Source organism: Etheostoma cragini, chromosome 3, assembly GCF_013103735.1.
Source record: "Etheostoma cragini isolate CJK2018 chromosome 3, CSU_Ecrag_1.0, whole genome shotgun sequence".
Taxonomy (NCBI): Eukaryota; Metazoa; Chordata; class Actinopteri; order Perciformes; family Percidae; genus Etheostoma; species Etheostoma cragini.
In genome coordinates, this window is record NC_048409.1 from 9,095,267 (window position 1) to 9,102,283 (window position 7,017).

Sequence of the window (7,017 nt, forward strand, 5' to 3'; positions counted from 1 at the left end):
TAACGTGGTTAATAACACGTTTAACTGACAGCACTAATCAAAATCTGCACCTGTTTCAGCTGCATTCATGCCCATTGAAAATGTGTACTACTAAGCACTAACATGTGTTCGTGGTCGTGGAGCAGAAAGTATGATGACTAATTGTAATGGTGCACAAAGTCAAACTTCAGAAGCATGTTATCAATATTTATTTGAATGTAAATGAACATCCAAGTGTAGCTGCAGGTATCTGTGAGGGCAAGAGATGTTCAAAACTGGACAAGTAAATTGTTCCCAGGGCAGGCTCAGTAACAATTACCCCTGTATGGTTGTCTATATACAGTAGACATTAGTGCTGTTAAAATGAATGAACAAGCCAAGTGATTAATAAAAAAATAAGAATAAGAATAACTCATTATCCTGCTTGATATCTTCCTGGACTATGGTCAATTCTATAGCCAATGGCAACAATGTTTTTAACTAGAAGATGTAACAAACACTTTTGACTCAATCCTGTCCGTACAACTGTATAATCTACATCAGTATCTACATCAGTTCAGTACATTGTCAAAGCACAGAACATGCAACAAAGAGTTACCAATAGGCATGGTTTAGCGGCAAAGCAGCTGGTTTTCACTGTTCATTGAGCCAAGTCATGCTCTTCTTGGCCTGAAGATCAGCCCTGCAACACTTAACAGTCTTTCACAGGCTGCTGAGGACGGAAGTGCCGTATTAAGCTTAAGTGATAGCTGGCACACAGTTGGGAAGGACTTCAGTACCTCTACTCCAATCCATCCAACTGCTGGATTGTTTCAAGAGAGCCGGTCTTCTTCAAGGAGAACAAATGTCCTCTTCCTCAGATGACATGATTCTCAGTCTGGCATTCCAAATGGCTTCTGACATAGTCAGGGCCTGTGGAGTAATTGTGAATTGGACAGTGTGTGTGTCATCAAATGTAATTTCAAAGTAATTTCACCTTCTCCATAGAAATTACACCAATTAAGGTGAATTTGAGAAGTGAGACACCAAGTTTGAGGATATTTTCGTCACTTGTCCAGCAGGTCTTTACTTTGGGAACAAGAATGGTTGCGGCTGTCAGCTCTGGATCTCCAAGCATCTCTCCGAAGCATCAAGGCCTGAAAGAAATGCAAAAATCAAAGGCTCACAGAACTTGGAGGCCACATGAAGGTGCTGGAGCTTGGTCCTTAGAGTTATTCAATCTGCACACTGGTTTCTCCTTGAAGAAGATCAAGAGCCATTGCAACTGGGCTCATTGTCTTCGCATATTCTGCAAGAAAAAAAACCTTCGGGCGTAGGGGAATAGAAGGGGAGGGTGTGGGGGGGTAAGGACAGACCAGTTGGAAAGTATAAGGCTAAGGATCGTTGAGCACGATAGTAGGTACGACCCTGTGAGCTGCTGGATGTGGCACAGAAATCGCAGTGCGGCCAGCTTTAAAAGGGAGAGAGCAGAAGCCAATAGACCTGGAACGGCGGAAGGAAGGGTAGAGGAAGGGATGAAGGGATGTATATGCACGGGTTGTGTGAAGCCTGTGAACACAGGGAGGAAAAGGCAGATATCGCCTGAGACATGACAGACAGAGGGAGCAGGCACCCGGGGAAACACGACCTGAACCCCACCAGTGGGAGCTGGTTAAGTGTGCTGTGGCTGACGAGGCCTCGTGATGTCAGGCGAGACGCCACTGGCCACGGCCGACGTTGTTGGGGACCCAGAAGTGCTGGAGGCCCAGAGATTGTTGCAGCTGGGAGTAGCAATGTAGGCTGACAAAGCAGGATGATTGACCAAATTCACCGAAGCCAAAGAAAAGTTGTCAACACGTGAGCATTTGAAATGAATAGAGGCAATAACAGTCACAGTAGAATATAATAGATGCAAGGTTATTAGCTGTTGAAAGTGAACAATAACGAATGATGACACGCTGATGGCGAGCGCCGGCTCAATAGCAGAAAAAACGGCGCCGTTGGAGTACAGGATAGAGAGTCACAAGGGGAAACATGACCTGACGCCCGTCAGGGAGAGCTAGTGATATATGCAGAGGCCGGCGAGGCCCGTGACGCCGCTGGCTGAGGCCAACGCTGGCGGGGGACCCAGAAGTGCATGAGGCCCGGAGGTTGTTGCTGGAGGGGGTAGCGATGGAGGCTGACAAAGCGGGCGGAGTGACCTGAGTCGCAGAGGCCAGAGAGAAGCAGTCAACATGTGAGCATTTTAATTATTAGAGGCAATAACAGTCACATTAGAAGATAATAGATACAAAGTTATGCGCTGGCAAAGTGCGCCAAAATGAAAGTCATTCAATGATAGGAGGCTAGGAAGCGCCGCTACGATGCAGTACTGCTGTCATTGAGGTACAGGTGCAGGCGGGCCCTGGTGAAGTCTCTGACATCGCGTGACGTCTGTGGAGATAGATACAGCCCCGCCGCGCAGGAGGGCGTGCATCGCAGAGGAGAGTAGCGGGCGCCCCTACGGGAGGAAGGCTGATGACAAGTAGAGGCTCCGATTTCCCGACCTTACAGAATGAGGGGAAGCACACCGAGAGCAGCTAAAAGCTGAAGCTGAAGCAGCAGGAAGCTGGGGGGCGGTCGGCGGAGGAGAGGAGATCCGGGCAAAGCCGAGGCATGGTGACCGCAAACGGCAATCGGCGCCGTTGAGACATATGACGGGATCCGACTGCTGCGGCGTGACAGAAACATGCCCTGTTTCGAATAGCTCGTTGTACAGATCGTCTTGGACATCAGGTGAGCGTAGCTGTTGCTACGGATTTATGACTGAGAGCGTGAAACGCCAACCGTCTTGCGTCAAGCAATCAGAGACACAAGTCTGGCTGCGCAGCACAGTATATGTAGGTTTGTCTGGTGATTAGAGGTGTGGTTCAGGCGTGGCCCTGCTCCCGAACCTTAGTTAACAAATTAACTCCATATGTGTGGTCTAGATGTGATACTCAGCCACCCCTACACATACTTAGATCACGCCCCATTTAATACCATTTGAACCATTTAAGGTAGTCTTTTATAATGTGTCATTGAACTCAGCAGAGACTTCCTTCTTCATTGGTGATTTGACCCGCCCCCTAAGCTTAAGCCACGCCCCTTCTTAATTTTGGTTCTTATACTCTACTGTGTGGGGTATCATTGAACTCAGCAGAGAGTTATGTTTTCATTGGTCAATTTTTGTCTCGCCCCCTATGCTTGATGCCACGCCCCTTTCCCAGCTGGTGAACTGTATTACCTAGAGTCTTGTGTGAGTTATCATTGAACTCAGCTGGTAGTTCCCTTTTCATTGGTGATGATTTGCAGTGTCTCAGTGCCGCGCAAATGCACGGCCACAAGGAGCGGCGTCCACCAGTAAGCCCAACATGCATTGAGGTGCGAGGGTCCGTCCAACGCTGCTTCCAGCTTCAATTATGTAACTATTAATTATTAAAATTTTTAATGAAAAGGCCAATTTGTCATTGTTAATAATATGTCAGAAGAATATACTGTATATGTTCAGACACATTGTAATTTAGGGGGGGAAAAAAACTTTCAAAAAAGTATTAAAGCGCCCATATTATGCTAATGCTCAGGTTCAAAATTGTATTTAGAGGTTCTACCAGAATAGGTTTACATTTTCATTTTCAGTTTCATTTTGAAAAATCACCATATTTGTGTTGTACTGCATTGTTGCAGCTCCTCCTTTCACCCTGCGTGTTGAGCTCTCTGTTTTAGATACCGAGTGAGGCATGTTTCATCTTTGTGCGAGGTGAGATCAGCATTCTGATCCCAATCTCAAGAATGAACTTGAAGTTTAATGGACAGCAAAGAATGTAGACACTGGCCACTTTATTCTGAAAGGTATGAGTATCAGTCTTCAAAAAGCAATGAGTTAAATGCACACAGTCCCCATGGCCAACAGTTCATAGTCTTTGTGACTAAAAATAGATGGAGATAGATTTCCTCCTGGGGGATGACAACCCATTTGTTTTCATTTCGCAGATGGTCATTGCACCACACCCCACCCCACATTCAGATCACACACTTCACCTCCCTCTCCCTCAGGCTGCATGCCCCCCCCCCCACCATACACTTCACATTACGCCATAATAATAGCAGGAGTGGAGGGGTGCTGGTGGGTAAAGCAGTGACCTACTAAAGATCAGGCGGTGAATTCATGTTTGATTTATCTATGTACCTCTTCATGAAAGCTCATTGCTGCACATTATGAACCAGATCTTACGCGCACCAAAGCAAAGATGCTGTGCTTCCTCTGGACTTTGGACAGAAAGGTTTTACTCATGGAACGAGGTATGGACAAAAACTGGCTGAATAAAACAAGATGTTGCTGAGATAGGTTGATGAAACTAACATTACGTTTACATAGACAGAACATTTCAGTTCGGCCCTTATTCCTAAAAAGGTATTTATATGGCTTATTAAATTAATATTTTATTAATATTCTCGTTTACAAGGTGTTCCAGTGGTTGCGGACCCTTCCTCCCTTTTTCATTCCTTCAACCAGCTTCTTAAAAGAACAGTTATTGTAAGTGAAATGATAAGTTAATGCGTTTATTAAACTGTATGAATATGTGTCCCAGGCCAGAATAGGAAATTATCAATGTAAAGATCAACAAGCCACTGACAGACATCTTCAAATTTGATTCATTCAATAAATTATTGTTTTTTGTCTTAAATCCACCAGCCTATTTCTTTTGCAGCATGCTCCGCCTTTAGCTGTCAGCATTTTAACCATGTTTAATCCAGCTGCTAGCTAACAGCAGGCTAATGTTACCTGCTGCTAAGTGTATTGTGTTAACTAGTATCATATGCAGCAGTGCTTCTGTTGCCTCTAAAATCAGTTTCAGAGCATCAGAAGGCAGTGTTGGAATTTCAGTAGCTTCGAAATGAGACACCGAAATCTGCGTTACTATTTGGTCCGAATACACAAAGAATCCCATGGAAAGCCAGCTACAGTAACTCTGTTAACTTGTAGTAGTGGATTATGTACATGTTCCGTTCTGTGATGCCGTGTTACATCCTGCCACAATCTGCGGTGCACAGCTACGTCCTGCTGGGCCTTGTAATGCCGCACAGTGCCCTGCTATGCCACAAACTACTACAAAGAACTACTACAAACTACTTTTTTTTTTGGGCCTGTTATTGCCACTCTTCATTCAAACCCCAACCAGTTGTCAGAAACTGCCTACCAAGAAGCCTGGGTCTGTCTGAGGTTTCTTCCCAAAGGGTTAGGGTACTGTCACACTGTTGCTTGCTCTGGAGGAAACTACTAGAAGTGTTGGGTCCTTGTAAATTCTGGAGTATGTTCTAGACCTACTCTATCTGTAAAGTGTCTTGAGATATCTTTTGTTATGAATTAATACTATAAATAAAATTGAATTGAATTGAGTTGGGCACCTCACCCTTTTCCCTGCCAACTGCTGCAATAACATTTTCTTTAAACAATTATAATTTGTGATGACACCCTGAAATGGGAAACAATTAATTAAATTAATTTAACTCCAATCAAATTAAGAGCTGTGGAGTAGGAACTGGAAAGGCCTAATATGAAAAGAACCAATAACCAGATTTGCGCCCCCACTGTGAGGAAAACCCCCCAGTCAACTTGAGCAAAGCATTAAATAAAAATAAAAACAATGCTTGGCCTGACATCACGTTCCAGTATGTTATTTATCTCAAAGAGCTTTATTAATTGTTTGCCCCTGCTTGCTTTGCTGGGACCACTATGGCATTACAAGAAATTGCCTGGTTAAAGATTGATAAGAGCTGGGCCTGTGTGTGTGTGTGTGTGTGTGTGTGTGTACAAATGTCTTTCCCTGTTTCCCAACCTTTCCTCTGTGTTTGCTCCTGAATCTACTACCAACCTAACAGTCTTAGTAGTCCAAACAGCATTCCAGCATGGAAGAAAAACATGCTCTGGTTTATTGGCATTTCTCTAAACCAATCACAATTGTCTTTGCTAAGCAAAATAACCTCGGGAAGGAACTTGTTCCGGTGGAAGGTGGGTACTTTCAAAGGTTGTTTAAGTCATGTAACAGAAAACTCAGATTATACAGATAGTCAGGCTAGCTGTCTAGATTTACCTTGCAGAGATGAGGGAGCAGGTTACCATAGTCCTCAAAAATCCACCAGAGATTAAAATTTCAACACAAACAAATCTGAAGGTAACAGAGCAATCACAGAAGTGGAAGTCATAAATATAGACTAGTTTGTGTCAAACAACCATAGCGATGCACAGAGCTGACTGTAAGCAGTAAACATGCAAGAAACTGTAAACTGTCACAAACTGCTGTAAAAAAAACGTTTTTAAGGCGCATTTTCTAGTGGAATAACCAAATGGAATGTGCTGTTTTCATGAACCTCATCAAATTCAGAATTGTGTCATATTTGGAATAACAGTCGAACAGTGGGCATGTAAATGTATTCTGTGTCACTATGTCAAAAGATGTTATTGACATTTCCAGGGTTTCTTTAAACATATGTCTTTGTGTATGTATCCATCTTGTATGTGAGGTGTAAGTTTGACTGATGGTGCAGCAGCAGCCAGAGTAGCAGCAGACGGGGTTCTCCTGCAGGGCCGTGCCTGGTATTGATCGCCTGAGCCAGGCCAGGTGTCAGCCTGGAGAGAGGGAAAGATAGAACAAGATCAGTCATGCAGACAGAGCATGGAGGAGGAAGAGGACGAGCGAGGGAGGATGTGTCTGGCTGGGTTGACCCTAACGGAGGAGGAGGAAGAAGGCATGTGGAGACATCAACACCGTCAGCAGAAATGCAGGCATCTTATGGGACAGCGGTGAAAAACAAGGGACTTAAAGGAGAATTCCGGCAAATTTTTATATTACTCTTCATTTCTATAAATATGCGTGTACTTTTGATTGAAAAAAAAGAGAAAAAGTGGGCCCAGGCAACACGGAGCAGCTACACGTCCGAGATTCCACTGAGCTCAAACATACAACCACTCTGGTTCAGATCAGGGAGGCCGTTCCTCCCAATCACGCCTCTCCAAGTATCTCCATCATTGCCCACGTG

The 7,017-nt window shown here is 44.4% G+C and overlaps 1 long non-coding RNA gene across 1 annotated transcript in view; it reads left to right on the forward strand.

Annotated features, from left to right (window-relative positions):
* The first annotated feature begins 206 nt into the window (after positions 1–206).
* The window catches only part of LOC117942491, an 18,617-nt gene continuing 11,806 nt past the window's right edge, over positions 207–7,017 (forward strand). The window contains exon 1 of the long non-coding RNA XR_004656138.1: positions 207–321. This is a non-coding gene — a long non-coding RNA (uncharacterized LOC117942491). The remainder of the gene's footprint in view (positions 322–7,017) is intronic.